Genomic DNA, 14,085 nt, shown 5'->3' with positions numbered 1-14,085 from the left:
TCCCAGGTTTATTTGCTCCCTCAAAGGACTTCTGTTGTAATTGTTTCAAATTCCATTCCAATTCCTTATTTAACAAATGTCTCATTTGTGCTTGTAGTATTATAATCTCCCTTATAATTTTCTTTTTCCCTGGCCTTTTCCTCAATTCCCCTTCTTTTTTCTTTATTTCATTTTGAATGTCCAACATCTGTTTTTCTTTTGCCCTTTTGTCCTTATTGTTTAATGTAATCAATATTCCTCTCATTATGGCTTTATAAGCATCCCACACCATCTGAAATTCTATATCATCTTTATCATTTATTTGGAAGAAAGCTTTAGTTTCATTTTTAGAGATGTCACTAATTCTTTATTTTGTAGTAAATCTTCATTTAATCTCCATCTTCTCACTTTTTTAGACAATTTTGTAATCCATAATATTGGGTTATGATCTGCACCTATCTTGGGTAAGATCTCTATTTTCTTAGTTATAAGTCCTTTGTACCCCATAACATGTCAATTCTGGAAAAAGTATTACGTCTTGCTGAAAAAAATGTATAACCTTGTACTTCAGGATTAAATTTTCTCCATATGTCTTCCAAGTTTTCTTGTTTAACCAGTTCAAAGAAGGATTTTGGCAATTTTCCTTCTTTATTGTTATTTTTTTCCCAGATCTGTCCAACGTATTCTGAATTGTTCCATTAAAGTCTCCCATAATCATGACCTGGCCGTATGTCACTTCAACAAGTTGTTTTATAATGTCTTTTAAAAAAAAATCTTTTGCACCATTTGGTGCATACAGTCTCAATAATAAGGGGTTTTTTGCATTTATTATTACTTCTACTGCCACAAATCTTCCATCTTTAAATATTATTTTTGGGTCCAATTCTTGTTTAATATAAAAAACCACACCACTTTTCTTCTGTTCAGCCAATGAAAAAAATTCCAGTCCCAATTGTTTATTCCATAAAAATTTATAACCCTTTTGTTTAATATGAACTTCCTGTAAGCAAATTATATTACAGTTTTGTTTTTTAATCCAATGAAATATTGCCTTTCATCAATTTACAGTCATGGATTGTTATTTTTTCTTGCATTTTGACTAAGGTGGAATCCTGGAGTTTAACTTTCCCTTCTACCTCCTGCACTTTTTTTGACACCACCACTGTTTCATTTCTAAGCTCTTCCATTTCTTTTTTAAAGTCCTCAATATCTTTTTAAAGTTCTTTTTCGCAAGCATTTATCATCTTTTCCACCCCTTTCATCATTCTAGCTTCCATTGCTTCCAACTGATCTTGCATCTTCTCCAATGAGGCAGCCCTTGCACGGGTTACCTATGACTCTGACATTAAAAAAAACAGCAAAAAAATTGATATCGCCAAATTAAATTTCAACTATCAGGTTTGATAGATTAGAACTTGCCCTTTCAAATGAGCCTAATTTCGCCATCCTCCGACCTTCCCAGGCTCAGATATTAATTTTTTTAAAATTTAGCCTCCCAGTAATGGTCACTGATGTTTTTCTATGGTAATACAATCCTAGAGTAGGTCCACTTTTTCTTCAATAGTTACTTCCTGCTTTGCTTGCCCCAAGTCACATTCTCACTGGTAACAAAGTCTCACGATACTTGATGTATTTCATGTGTTGACTGTAGAAACTGCAGATCTCTGACGATGGTGCTTTAACTCCACGACCGCAGGTAGACAAAACAATAAATTCCTTTCCAATTTTTAACACTGTCCTTAATTTAACAAAGTCCAAAATTCACCCCTTCTCCTCTTCTTCTTCCAAGCTTTCAAACTTTCTCTTTCCCACCTTCTAATATTATTTTGTTTGCTTTAAAATAGTCCCGGAATGCTAGATAGCAATCAGTACCTTTTCTAAGGTTATCCAGATCAACACTGGTCTTGTACGGCATCAGATGTTTAGCAGTCTCAAAGAAGATTAGGATCTTGTCAAGCTTATGTCAAATTAATGACTCTGTAAGCTTCTGCAGATGATGAATATGGAACTCTTCTCCGGGGATCCCTCAAAGGAGCTCCCCCCCCCCCAGGACTCCCTTTTAGCTAAGGTAAATCACCTCAAAGTTTCCTGTGCATATCTTGAACTAATCTCTCACTGAGAAAAGTAGGCAGAAGGCAAAAATTTGCCCTTTACTACCCCGAACAGAAGCTCCAGTCTGCCCCCCTTAGAGAGGCAGGTCAGCTCAGCATTCTCCAAATCCCGGAAGTCTCTCTCCCAGACCTTCCGTTTGTTGCACAATCCTTGCAGAGGTTGCCTGAATAGTGTGAAGGTAAACTTGAACCTTTTGTTGCCCTGTGTTACTGTGAAAAACTTGAAAGTTCAGCATCTCATGAGTAGAGGTGACAATCCCCAGGTGGGGGCAGGGGAGCCTCGGTTTGTAGGCCCACTGGAGGTTCAGGTTCATCAGAAACGGTGGGGGGAGGGAGGAAGGGAAATGTCTGCTGGACCATAGGGTATAATGGAGAATTATTCCCCGGGGTATCTGGGGCTCTAGAGGGGCATGTTTTTTAGATAGAAGTACCAAATTTTCAGCATAGTATCTGATGAGTCTCCTGAAAATGCTCTCCAAGTTTCAAAAAGATTGGACCAGGGGGTCCAATTTTATGAACCTCAAAATATACCCCTATCCTTCATTATTTCTAATGTAGGGAAAAAAGGTATGTGGTCCCCTTAAACGTGATGGCCAGAACTTCCTTTGGAGTTCAGTTGTGCCTGTCACAACTTTGTTTATGGCTCCACCCCCAATGTCTCCTGGCTCCACCCCCAAAGTTCCCAGATATTTCTTGAATTGGACTTGGCAACCCTATCCCTGACACATAGAACTCACAAATATAATCATTCTGATGTGGCATACTTCGCATCTAGTATAATTTTTCACACATAAGGATATGTGACATCAGAACTGTGCCGCAGTTGGGCCCTGACTGACATGACATGGGGGAGCTGTTGAGAGAGGACTTTCTCAGTATGACTGCATCGTTTTAAATAGCCATAGAAAAACCAACTCTGTCCCAGTTCCCTTATTCTGGAGGTAACTGTTCTGACATTTTTGTAGCTTTTAAGCCATAGACTCAGATAGATAAAAATGTAGTGTAAAAACCTGTCATGCTACTATAATTACATAAATTAGGGCTCCAGCTTGGCAGCTCCAGTTGCTCATTGACATTCAGTAGAGTTTTCAGCTTAACAACTTTAATTGAGGGAGGGTATCAAAAGTGTCAAGACATCAGCAGTTTTTGTCTATCTGACTACTGCTCATAACACAGTCTGGAGGGATGGTCTGCTGTAGAAGTTTTTATGAGTTTTCTCTTGCAGAACATTATTTCAACTCCTAAATAACATGTGGAGTGATAGAACATTCCATAAACTGATTGTATGAGAGTCCTGGGGAAGATAACATTCCAAGTAATTATGGGTGAGTCAATCAGCAAGCAGAAGAAACTGAATAACGGTCTATCCAAGAGCTTGATCTTTGCTCTAGTTCTTTTCAAGCTATACATCTCTGGTGTTCCTGAGACAATACCCAAAAAGTTTGCTTATGCCAATGACATGGTGATTGCAGTAAGGCACAAATCAATTGAAAGGACTGAGGCAATACTGACTAGGGACTCCAAAATTTTGTTTGACTGCTACTGTAAATTTTTTTTATTTTTTTTATTTATTTAGAATTTATATCCTGCCCTTCCCACGGGTGGCTCAGGGCGGCTTCCAACAATAGATCCAGCATAAAATTAAGCAATATTTAAACATATAAGGGAATAAACATTTAAAACAGATAAAACAGATAAAACCATAATATTAATAATAATATAAATGGTGGTTTATCCCAAATCCAGGAAAAGCAGAATGCTGCTGTTTCCATCTCAATAACAATCTTGCCAACTGTGAACTGAACATCTACCTTGATGACACCCGACTGACACACAACCATACCACCTACATAACTTGGCATTTCCATGGACAGAACCTTGATCTATAAACACCATCTTACCAATGTAGCAGCAAAAATATGCACACAAAACAATATTCTCCAGAAATTATGTGGTACAACTTGGGGTATGAATATACAGTGGAGGTGAAGAATAGGTTTAAGGAACTAGAGTTGATAGAGTGCCTGAAGAACTATGGACAGAGGTTCATGACATTGTACAGAAGGCAGCAATCAGCACCACCCCAAAGAAAAAGAAATGCAAGAAAGCAAAGTGACTGATGAGACTTTACAAATAGCTGAGGAAAGAAGGAAAGCAAAAGGCAAAGGTGAAAAGGAAAGATTCACCCAACTGAATGCAGACTTCCAGAGAACAGCAAGGAGAGATAAGGAGGCCTTCCTGAAGGAACAATGCAAAGCAATAGAGGAAAATAATAGAATGGGAAGGACAAGAGATCTATTCAAGAAAATTGGAGAAATCAAGGGAATGTTTTGTGCAAAGATGGCCATGATAAAGGACAAAAATGCACCTAACAGAAGCAGAAGAGATCAGGAAGAGGTGGCAAGAATACACAGAAGAATTATACAAGAAGGATCTCAATATTCCGGACAACCATGACAGTGAAATCGATGACCTTGAGCTAGACATCCTGGAGTGTGAAGTCAAATGGGCTTTAGAAAGCATTACTAACAACAAAGCAAGCGGAGATGAGGATATCCCAGTTGAGTTATTCAAAGTCCTAAAAGATGCTGTTAAAGTGATGCACACATTATGTCAACAAATTTGGAAAACGCAACAGTGGCCACAGGATTGGAAAAGATCAGTTTATATTCCAATCCCAAAGAAGGGTAATGCCAAGGAATGTTCAAACTATCGCATCATTGCACTCATTTTACATGCCAGCAAGGTCATGTTAAAGATCCTACAAGCTAGGCTTCAGCAGTATGTAGATCGGGAACTACCAGAAATTCAAGCTGGGTTTTGGAGAGGTAGAGGAACTAGAGATCAAATTGCCAACATTCACTGGATTATGGAGAAAGCATGGGAGTATCAGAAAAATGTCTTTTTCTACTTCATTGACTATGCTAAAGCCTTTGATTGTGTGAATCACAACAAACTGTGGCAAGTCCTTAAAGAGATGGGAGTACCAGACCACCTCACATGTCTCCTGAGAAACCTGTATAAGGGTCAAGAAGCTACTGTCAGAACAGGATATGGAACAACTGATTGGTTTAGAATAGGAAATGGAGTTCAACAAGGATGTATATTGTCACCCTGCTTATTTAATTTATATGCAGAGTACATCATGCAGAATGCTGGCCTGGATGAAGCACAAACTGGAATTAAGATTGCCGGGAAAAACATCAACAACTTCAGATATGCAGATGACACTACTCTAATGGCAGAAAGTGAGGAGGACCTAAAGAACCTCTTGTTGAGGGTGAAAGAGGAGAGCACAAAAGTAGGCTTGAAACTCAACATCAAAAAAACTAAGATCATGGCATCCGCCCCATTACATGGAAGTAGTGACAGACTTCACATTTCTGGGATCCAAGATCACTGCAGATGGTGACGGTGGCCATGAAATTAAAAGACGTTTGCTCCTTGGGAGGCCCTGCCCCCTCTTCCCTGCCTTTTCCTGACAAAAACCAAGACTTGAAGGCTGTCAATATTGTGTGGATTCCTAAAAATGGCCACTGAGGGCATTCATTTGTAAAGCTACAGGGACTGCTTCTATTATTTTGGTGCATTTTAATCTAGATTGATACACAGATTTTTCTGCAAACTTGGTGCATTTTTCAGGTTTACAGAATGATCCATCTTATCTATTCATGGTTCCAATTTCTGTATTTAAGCATCCACAGATTTGGCCACATTGAGAATTAGGTACATGGATCAGTATTTTCATGGTTGACTTATATTTGTGTTGATGGCAGAGTTATAAATTGAAAATTATCAAATATCAAGTACAAAGCAGTTAAAAAAAATCAAAGACAGGTTTCTCAGTGTAAATTCTGTTTTGCTCGAAATAACAAAGAAAAACAAATATACTTGGGGTAGAATCCTAAACAGGCAAAGTTAAAGAAAAGAAAGGGAGAGAGCCAGACCCAGAAAGTACTTATTTATCTTATGCAAGTAGAAAACTGCTCTTGACCTAAGCCTGAAGTCTGCTTATCTTTCTATATTCCTAATAAACTCCTTGGACTAGCAAGTACTTAACTGTTTCTACAGATTCCAGGTGACTGGGAAAGCAAGCCTTGCTCCCCACAACAGTATGACATATAGCACAAAATCCTCATTGGTTCAAAACTTGTTAATTATTTGGAAAATAGAACAAAGTTTGAGTTCCAGTGGCACCTTTAAGACCAATAAAGTTTTATTCAAGGTATACGCTTTTGAGTGCATGCACACTTCTTCAGATATACTTCTTCAAATATAAAAGCTTATACCTTGAATAAAATTTTGTTGGTCTTAAAGGTGCCATGGGACTTGAACTAGGGTTGCCAATCTCCAGGTGGGGGCAGGGGATCCCCCGGTTTGGAGACCCTCCCCCTGCTTCAGGGTCGTCAGAAAGCAGGGGGAGGGGAGAGAAATGTCTGCTGGGAACTCTATTATTCTCTACGGAGATTTATTCCCATAGAAAATCATGGAGAATTGATCCGCAGGTATCTGGGGCTCTGGGGGGGCTGGTTTTTTTATAGAGGCACCAAATTTTCCGTATAGCATCTAGTGCCTCTCCCCAAAATACCCCCCAAGTTTCAAGAAGATTGGACCAGGGGGTCCAATTCTATGAGCCCCCAAAGAAGGTGCCCCTATCCTTCATTATTTCCTATGGAAGGAAAGAATTGAAAAGGTGTGCCGTCCCTTTAAATGTGATGGCCAGAACTCCCTTTGGAGTTCAATGATGCTTGTCACAGCCTTGATCTTGGCTCCACCCCTAATGTCTCCTGACTCCACCCCCAAAGTCTCCTGACTCCACCCCCAAAGTCCCCAGATATTTCTTGAATTGGACTTGGCAACCCTAACTTGAACTTTGTTCTGCTGCTTCAGAGCAACACAGCTACCCACCTAAAACAAAACAGAGTGATTCAAAGTTAGCTGAGCCTTGTGGAAACAGCACTTTCATGCGCTGCTGGATCTGTGTTAGTTTCTACAAAACGGCTCACCTCTGACATACTGAGTCAAGATTATATTTTTTCCTGTGTTTAACTGAACAGTACTCAGTTGTAACCCAACATAACCTTTCTATTTTCTTTTCAAGGTTTTTAAATTTTGGGGGGGCCAGCAAACACTGGGTGGCAGCAACTTGCTCTTCACAACATCTGTGAATTCACTCTGAATGCATGAAACACGAGAAAACTTGGCTGAGGCCTGCCCTTCGAGCAAATGCTTTTTGTCTGAGAGACTGCTTGGTCATATGGCTGTTGCGGTAGAAACATCTGACTCCAACGACACACTTTGTACTGCTCTCCTTTGTGGACAGCTGAGCCGCTACAGGAACTCGTGTTTCAGGATCGTAACAGTAACTGTCTTTCCATTCTGCTGTTGTCTGCTTTTCGGCTTTTATGAGAAGGGTCCCGTCCTGGAATTTCAGTGTTTTGAAAACCATTTCGGGGGGAGGGGGCTGCCCTGTTGTACTGTTCTAACGAGATTTGTTCTAAAAACATGGCAAATATCCAGCTCCCTAAAATAGTGCTCTCTCATTGTGTGAAACAAACTTATGGAACTTTAAAAGACTGGGGGTGGGGAAAAGGTGCTTGATTTTAGCAAGAAAAATCTGGCAGTTTGCTAAACAGCTGTAGAACAAAAAAGAACGGAAGCATGACTAGCCTTGTATAGCAAGGTGATTTTCCCACATTCCACCCCTCACGTTGTATGAGGAAAAGATATTACTATGGATATTTCAACAAGGCTTGCAGGAGATTCTTCATTTAGTTTAAAGGCCTCAACATCATGTCCTAAAACAGATAAATTCTAAAAGTATTCTAAGCATTCACAATACATTAACCATAACGGTTTGGTTCACTATCTGCATTCATCAGGTCATTGCTTTTACTTTTATTTCTCAGAATTATAAAGCTTAGATCATAAGGAAGCGTTTGTAGTTTGCAGCCATTAAAACTGAATAAGGAAGTCTCTGCTTTAGCTGTGGCTGTTGTTTCAGTTCTTTCCGGCTACTGACAAAACAGAGGAGCAGCATATTACATTTGCAGGAGCTGTTCTGCAGGCTGGAGTCTCCACCCACTCTCTCTCCCCCCCCCACCTTCTGTTCACAGAGAAACACAGAGGGAAAGGCAAGGCTGGATATTCCAGTCACCTGTGATTTCTCTGTACAAGTGCACAAACTGGCTCTTAAAACACAATTTAGAATATTACAGCTTGAGAATCTCAGCTTTCATTCTATTAAAAAACAAAATACCTAGTTCCTCATTTTGGAGAAATGCTGATAGCGTTTGGCTGTCCAGTAGCCAATGGGTAGATTTTGAGGGAGACCCTTGCAAAGTTTCCTGGATGCCCAAAAAGCTGTTGTGGCATATATTGGCCAATATTTTCACTCCAATCAAGCTGTTCACACATGCACATCCGGAATAATCACCTGCACATGCATAACCACATTTCAAACTGCTTCACGGAGACAAAAAGATCCATCTTGCACACAGACACAAGCAATGGATTGTGCTACTTATGGAGGATGCAAATACTCATTCAGGCCAATTCCACACTAGACCTTTAATCCTGGTTCAGCCATGTCCCCAAACAGATTTTCTACACTAGAATCACAGAATCGTAGAGTTGGTTTCTATGATTCTATTATTCTAGTGTAGAATGTCAGTTTGGGAACAGGACTGAACCAGGATTAAAGATCCAGTGCGGAACTGGCCTCACTGAGTCACATGTACAAGTACATGGCTGGGCCTTTTGACATATACCTTCAACTGGTATGATACCACTTGTGGCAGTGTTTTTGGATGGGGGACTCCGCATACAAATTATACAAAAATTGTTCAAGATGGTGAAAACCAAAGTTGATTGTCAAGAGTCCCTGAAGGATGTCAGAGGGTGGGCAACAATAATAATAAATGCAGTTCAGTGCTGATGAAGATGTGGTGATATGCAATAAAGCAGAAAATTCTAATGTAAAATAGATGCTGATGATGTCTGAACTGGTAGGGGTGTAGTGGCCAATTCAATGAACATGGCCGCTCAGAGCACAGCAATGATTTAAAAAAGCAAACCTCATGCTGTAAAACAGCCAATATTGTAATGCCCTTGTATAGGTGGTGCAGCCTCATGTGCAATATGGTGTACAATTTTGGTTGCTGTATCTCATGATGACTATTTATTTATTTCTATTTGTATCCTGCCCTCTCTGTGAACAGGCTCAGGGCAGCTAACAGCAAACTGAACCTCCACATTCAGTGGAAGTAAACTTCTGAGTACCATCTATATACTATCAACCATGTGTGACCCCCATCTGAGGACATCTAAATCTGCGGATCAGGACCACACAGACACTAAAGAGATTTTTCTGCAAACTTGGGGGACCCTCTGGGTTTGCAGAAAAATCTAAAAAAAAAAATTAAAAATACATGGAGGTGTTTAACATCTCCCGCCCTAAATAAAAAGGTGTCCTCCCTACAAGTGCAGAGAACACTTTTAGCTCCAGCAGCCCAGGAGCCATGCTGAGCCCGGCATCAGCAGTGCAACAGCCTGGGAGCCACGCTGGGCTTGGCATCAGTGGCGTGGCAGCATGGGAGCCATGCTGGGCCTGATATTACAGACACAGAAGGCCAAGAGTTGCAGTGCTTCTTGCACTGCATCCATTGTTGGCAGTGCAGCAGCCTGGGAGCTGTGCTTGGTCCAGCAGTGGAGACCCAGCAGCCCAGGAGGCTCAGGAGCTGCACCAGACTTAACACTGGGGGGGGGGGCAGATATGGGATTCCACCCCCAGATTGTGGTAGAAGAAGATGCCTTGTAGACAGCAGTGGCAGAGGAGGATGCTGGGCTTACATACCACATCAAGTCCCCCCCACCCAAGTCTACCACCACCACAGAGACATAAGAGGATTCTCCAGTGACGGGAAGAGACCCCCCCCCCCCCCGAGACTTCACTTGTGTATTCTAATAGCAAAGCTGACCAAATATTTAAATACTTAATGAGGATATTTAAATCTGGTGATTGAAGCTGTGAACAGACAAAACAGGTCTTTCTACAAACCTGAAAAATACCTCCAGTTTGCAGAAAAATCTGAAATCTGGGGGAAAAAAACTGGGGACATTCTTCCCAATGCACAGCGGAATAAAAAACTTTTCTTTGACCTCAAAACAATCCAATCAAAACTAGTAAAGAGCACTCTGCCAACTGGCCATTTATGAGTAGAAGCAAAAGTTAGTCCCAGATTGCAACTGCCTCTTCTGAGAGAATTTAACCCCAAATAAATAGCTAGCCAGTCCACCAAATCTCCTGCTATCAGCTTCCCTGGATCTAATTTATTTGCTCTCATCCAGTCCATCACTCATCTTGGGCACTGGTTCAAAGGAGCCAAGTGTAGTACTGCTTCTTGCACTGTTGCTAAACAGTAAGCATCAGTGCAGTGTTCAAGGAGCCATTGTGGCTTACCTGTGCATTTCTTAATGCCTGTTCGCTTCTTTTCCTAAACGTACCTCTTGCCAAAGCCTGGCTTCCTTTCACCTCATTTGAATAGAGGGTGCTTCAGAAGAATCCAGGAAACACCACTTTGGGGTCTGCAGGAAGCACCCAGTCATAAAATGTTTGGTACAGAATCTCCCAACATTCTGAAATTTCTTCCTATGGGAGTCACGCTCTCTCAGCCTTTTGTTCACAACCAGATTGTTTTGCAGATAAAATAAAGAGGAAGCCACTATGATAAAGCGATGAGGAGGCCGCTACTTGGAAAAACAGGATAAAAATACATCAAATGCTTAGTCATGTACCCCTTTGCCTGTAACACTATAGTCCAGACATAGGTTTACCACTTCAGTAAGAATTAGGTCTCGAATTAAGAACTTTTATGAGTTAAAGGAGATTTATTGGTTTAGTTTGCCCACTGTGCCTATAAGGTAAGATTGAGGTTAGTTTATTTCTATAGGATTGCCCTTTTCTCTAGAAATGTAATAGTGGTATCAGTGAAACTTTGTTCACATTCTTTCTTTATATCACAGTTAGCTAACGTATTTCGGAAAAAGGGCAAACTTTTATACAAAATGTAAAATAATTTTTAAAAACCTCTTGCAATTTTATATCAAGCCAAAATTGTCATAGAATTCAGTAACACCCTGGTAAAGCCTTTGAGATCAAGGGCTGCCTCTACATTCAGGAATTCCACCCTTATCCTGCAAAAGGCAGACAGCAGGGGGACCACTGAAATTGTGTTTTATTGTAGGCTCTGCTCATAACAACAGAGTCCTTATTTCAAATGTCCACTTACAGCTGAGAAGTCTACTTATTCCTCACTGTGTTCACTTTCCCTACTCAAGTCTATTGCTTCCTTACTACAGAGTCATGGTTTGGGAGAATTAGAGAATAATCACTACTTTTATGGCCAGGAATACTACCTTCCTGGCCCTTGAGGGGTTCTTTTTGCCTTGCCAGTTCTCTCTGCCCTCCCTTCCTCCTGCTTTCGTTCCTCTTGCCATGCCCATTCTCTTGGCCTTCACTTGAGTAGGCTTTGACTCTCAAGGAGGTCTCTACACAAGCAAGCAAGCACAGAGAAATATAGGAGTGATTGGGAGTGGGCAGAAAGAACTTGAGTAATACACACTGGAACGCCCAGGCTATATGAACCCCCAAGTTGTGCTTCTTACAAGCATTGAAGAGTCCTCTTCACTTCAAGCGTCATCCCATGCAATTAAAGTGCAAAAAAGCCAAGAAAATGTTCTTTATGTCTTTCTTCCTCTTGTATTTAAATAGCATAAGATGTTCTCTCTCATAGGATATTCATGCATCCAAGGAACTGGAGTAGGACAAGATTTTGTGGAGTCTCCATGTATTCTGCTCTGAGGAAGCCTATTGAAACAATCATTTGAACTACCCTGTCTGCAGAATTGTGACTCCTTATGCTGCTTGATACAAGAGTGAGAAAGACAGGGACACAAAGAATGTTTTCTTGGCTTTTTGCACTTTAATTGCATTGGATGACACTTGACATGAAGAGGACCAGGCAGTCTCCTGCAACAAAGAAGAGTATCATGTTATTGGACTGTGCTTGTTAAATTCTGTCGAGTGATATTTATGTCAATGTGAATTCACAGAACAGTATTAATATTAATCAAACACTTGAAAGCATTGAATTTTTTTTGTAAATACCATATTTTTGGGACCATAAGACGCACTTTCCCCCCCCCAAAAAAGTGGGGTGTGTGTGTGTGCGTCTTATGGTCCGAAGGTACGTACCTTCGGGGGGGGGGGGTGATCTGCTACCTCTTCCTCCGATCTGGCGCTTCCCCCGCGCCTGCCTGCCTGGCTCCATCTTCTTCAGGCAAGTGCTGGGATCTCTCCACGTGGCCCCACCGCAAACCCAGCGCTTCGCAAGCGCCGGCTGCGGAGGGGGCAGCGTGCTTCCTCCTTGCCTGTGTGCCTAGCTTCAGCTGTGATGTTTAAAGCAAGCACTGGGATCGCTCCCTCCGCCCTCCTATCCCAGCGCTTGCTTTAAACATCACAGCTGAAGCTAGGCACACAGGCAAGGAGGAAGCACGCTGCCCCCTCCGCAGCCGGCGCTTGCGAAGCGCTGGGTTTGCGGTGGGGCCACGTGGAGCGATCCCGGAGCTTGCCTGAAGAAGATGGAGCCAGGCAGGCAGGCGCGGGGGAAGCGCCGGATCGGAGGCAGAGGCAGCGGATCGCCCCCCCCCAGGAGGAAGGTGCGTCCTATCCTCCGGAGCGCCTTATGGTGCAAAAAAATACGGTATATCATGGCTGTTATTGTTTAATTTTCATCAACCTCCAGGTGGTGGCTGGGGATCTCCCACTATTACAGTTAATCTCCAGGTGACAGAGATCAGCTCCCCTGCAGAAAATGGCCACTTTGGAAGTTGGTCTCTATGGCATTATACCTCATTCCCCACCCTCCTCAGGCTCCACCCCCAAACTCTTCCGGTAAATCCCTACCCAGACCTGACAACCCTATTGCCTAGAAACAGTAGATGAGGAGTGGGGGTTTGGTGTAGAATGAGTCCAGTACAGGTCACAGAGACTGAAAGCTAATTCAAGCGCAGGGAGAGGAGAAAGGCTTTACACCAACTCACCCTCATTTACATAACAATCCAATTCAGCATTTGTTTGGCACTTTCACCCCCTTCCATTTTTCTGCTTCTTGCTTTTTCCTCATCTCCTTGTACTGCCATGTCTGCAAATAGCCACAAATGACAACTCACCAAACCTGCTTTGTGAATTCAGAAACCACAGTGAGCACAACTCAGCTACAAACCGTATTCTGAACCCCACTTTGTTAGACCATCTACATTTGGGCATCACAACTGTCTGGGATCAGGCCAAACCAATTTATCACACCATATGAATACAGCATTGGTTTGGATGAGGGAGTACTTATTTTAGCCTAGCTACCATAAGATGGGGCTGAAGATATATAACACAGCTAAGCAGCTACAGCCCCATAAACTGATTGTATGAGAGTCCTGGGGAAGATAAGCCATGCTGCACTCCTCAAAAGAATTGGGTATAAAGCATTTCTACTGACTAACTCACCGTACACCTGAAGTGCAAAACTAATTCAGGCATGCACTATATTATCGCATGTAACAAACTGGGCGCCTATGACTCTCCTAATTATGTAGTACCTGATATTTTACTGACACTTGGCTCTTACCCCAGCACAAATCTTGATGCTTGGAAGTTTATTTCAGAGCAAATGTGGCTGCAGGTGAGAGCTTCAAGACAGTGCTCTAGAAAGGATACTACTGACAAACGGAAGGTGGGTGATGGCAGCACAATTAACGTTTACCCTAATAATGGAATGCACTGGATGAACACTCTCTTCTTAGGAACAATACCAAATTCCTCAAGGTTTTAGGAGAGGTATAAGAAAATCAACATTCTTGTTTCCCAACACCCCTTCTGATCTCATTCATAATTTTCTCATGCACATCATAGCAGTATGGGCCTGCCCTCAACTGAGAT

At 41.7% G+C, this 14,085-nt stretch overlaps 1 long non-coding RNA gene across 1 annotated transcript; it reads right to left on the bottom strand.

Annotated features, from left to right (window-relative positions):
* Positions 1-7,960: 7,960 nt before the first annotated feature.
* On the bottom strand, positions 7,961-13,862 carry LOC132568992 (uncharacterized). Its single transcript, XR_009555233.1, has 2 exons — positions 13,775-13,862; positions 7,961-8,107 (listed from the first exon to the last, which is right to left on the bottom strand). It is a non-coding gene; the product is annotated as an uncharacterized LOC132568992 (long non-coding RNA).
* Between the last annotated feature and the right edge of the window lie 223 nt (positions 13,863-14,085).

Source organism: Heteronotia binoei, chromosome 3, assembly GCF_032191835.1.
Source record: "Heteronotia binoei isolate CCM8104 ecotype False Entrance Well chromosome 3, APGP_CSIRO_Hbin_v1, whole genome shotgun sequence".
NCBI classification, from domain to species: Eukaryota; Metazoa; Chordata; class Lepidosauria; order Squamata; family Gekkonidae; genus Heteronotia; species Heteronotia binoei.
The sequence above is the reverse complement of the archived record's forward strand: the minus strand, read 5'-3'. Positions and strand labels throughout refer to the sequence as shown.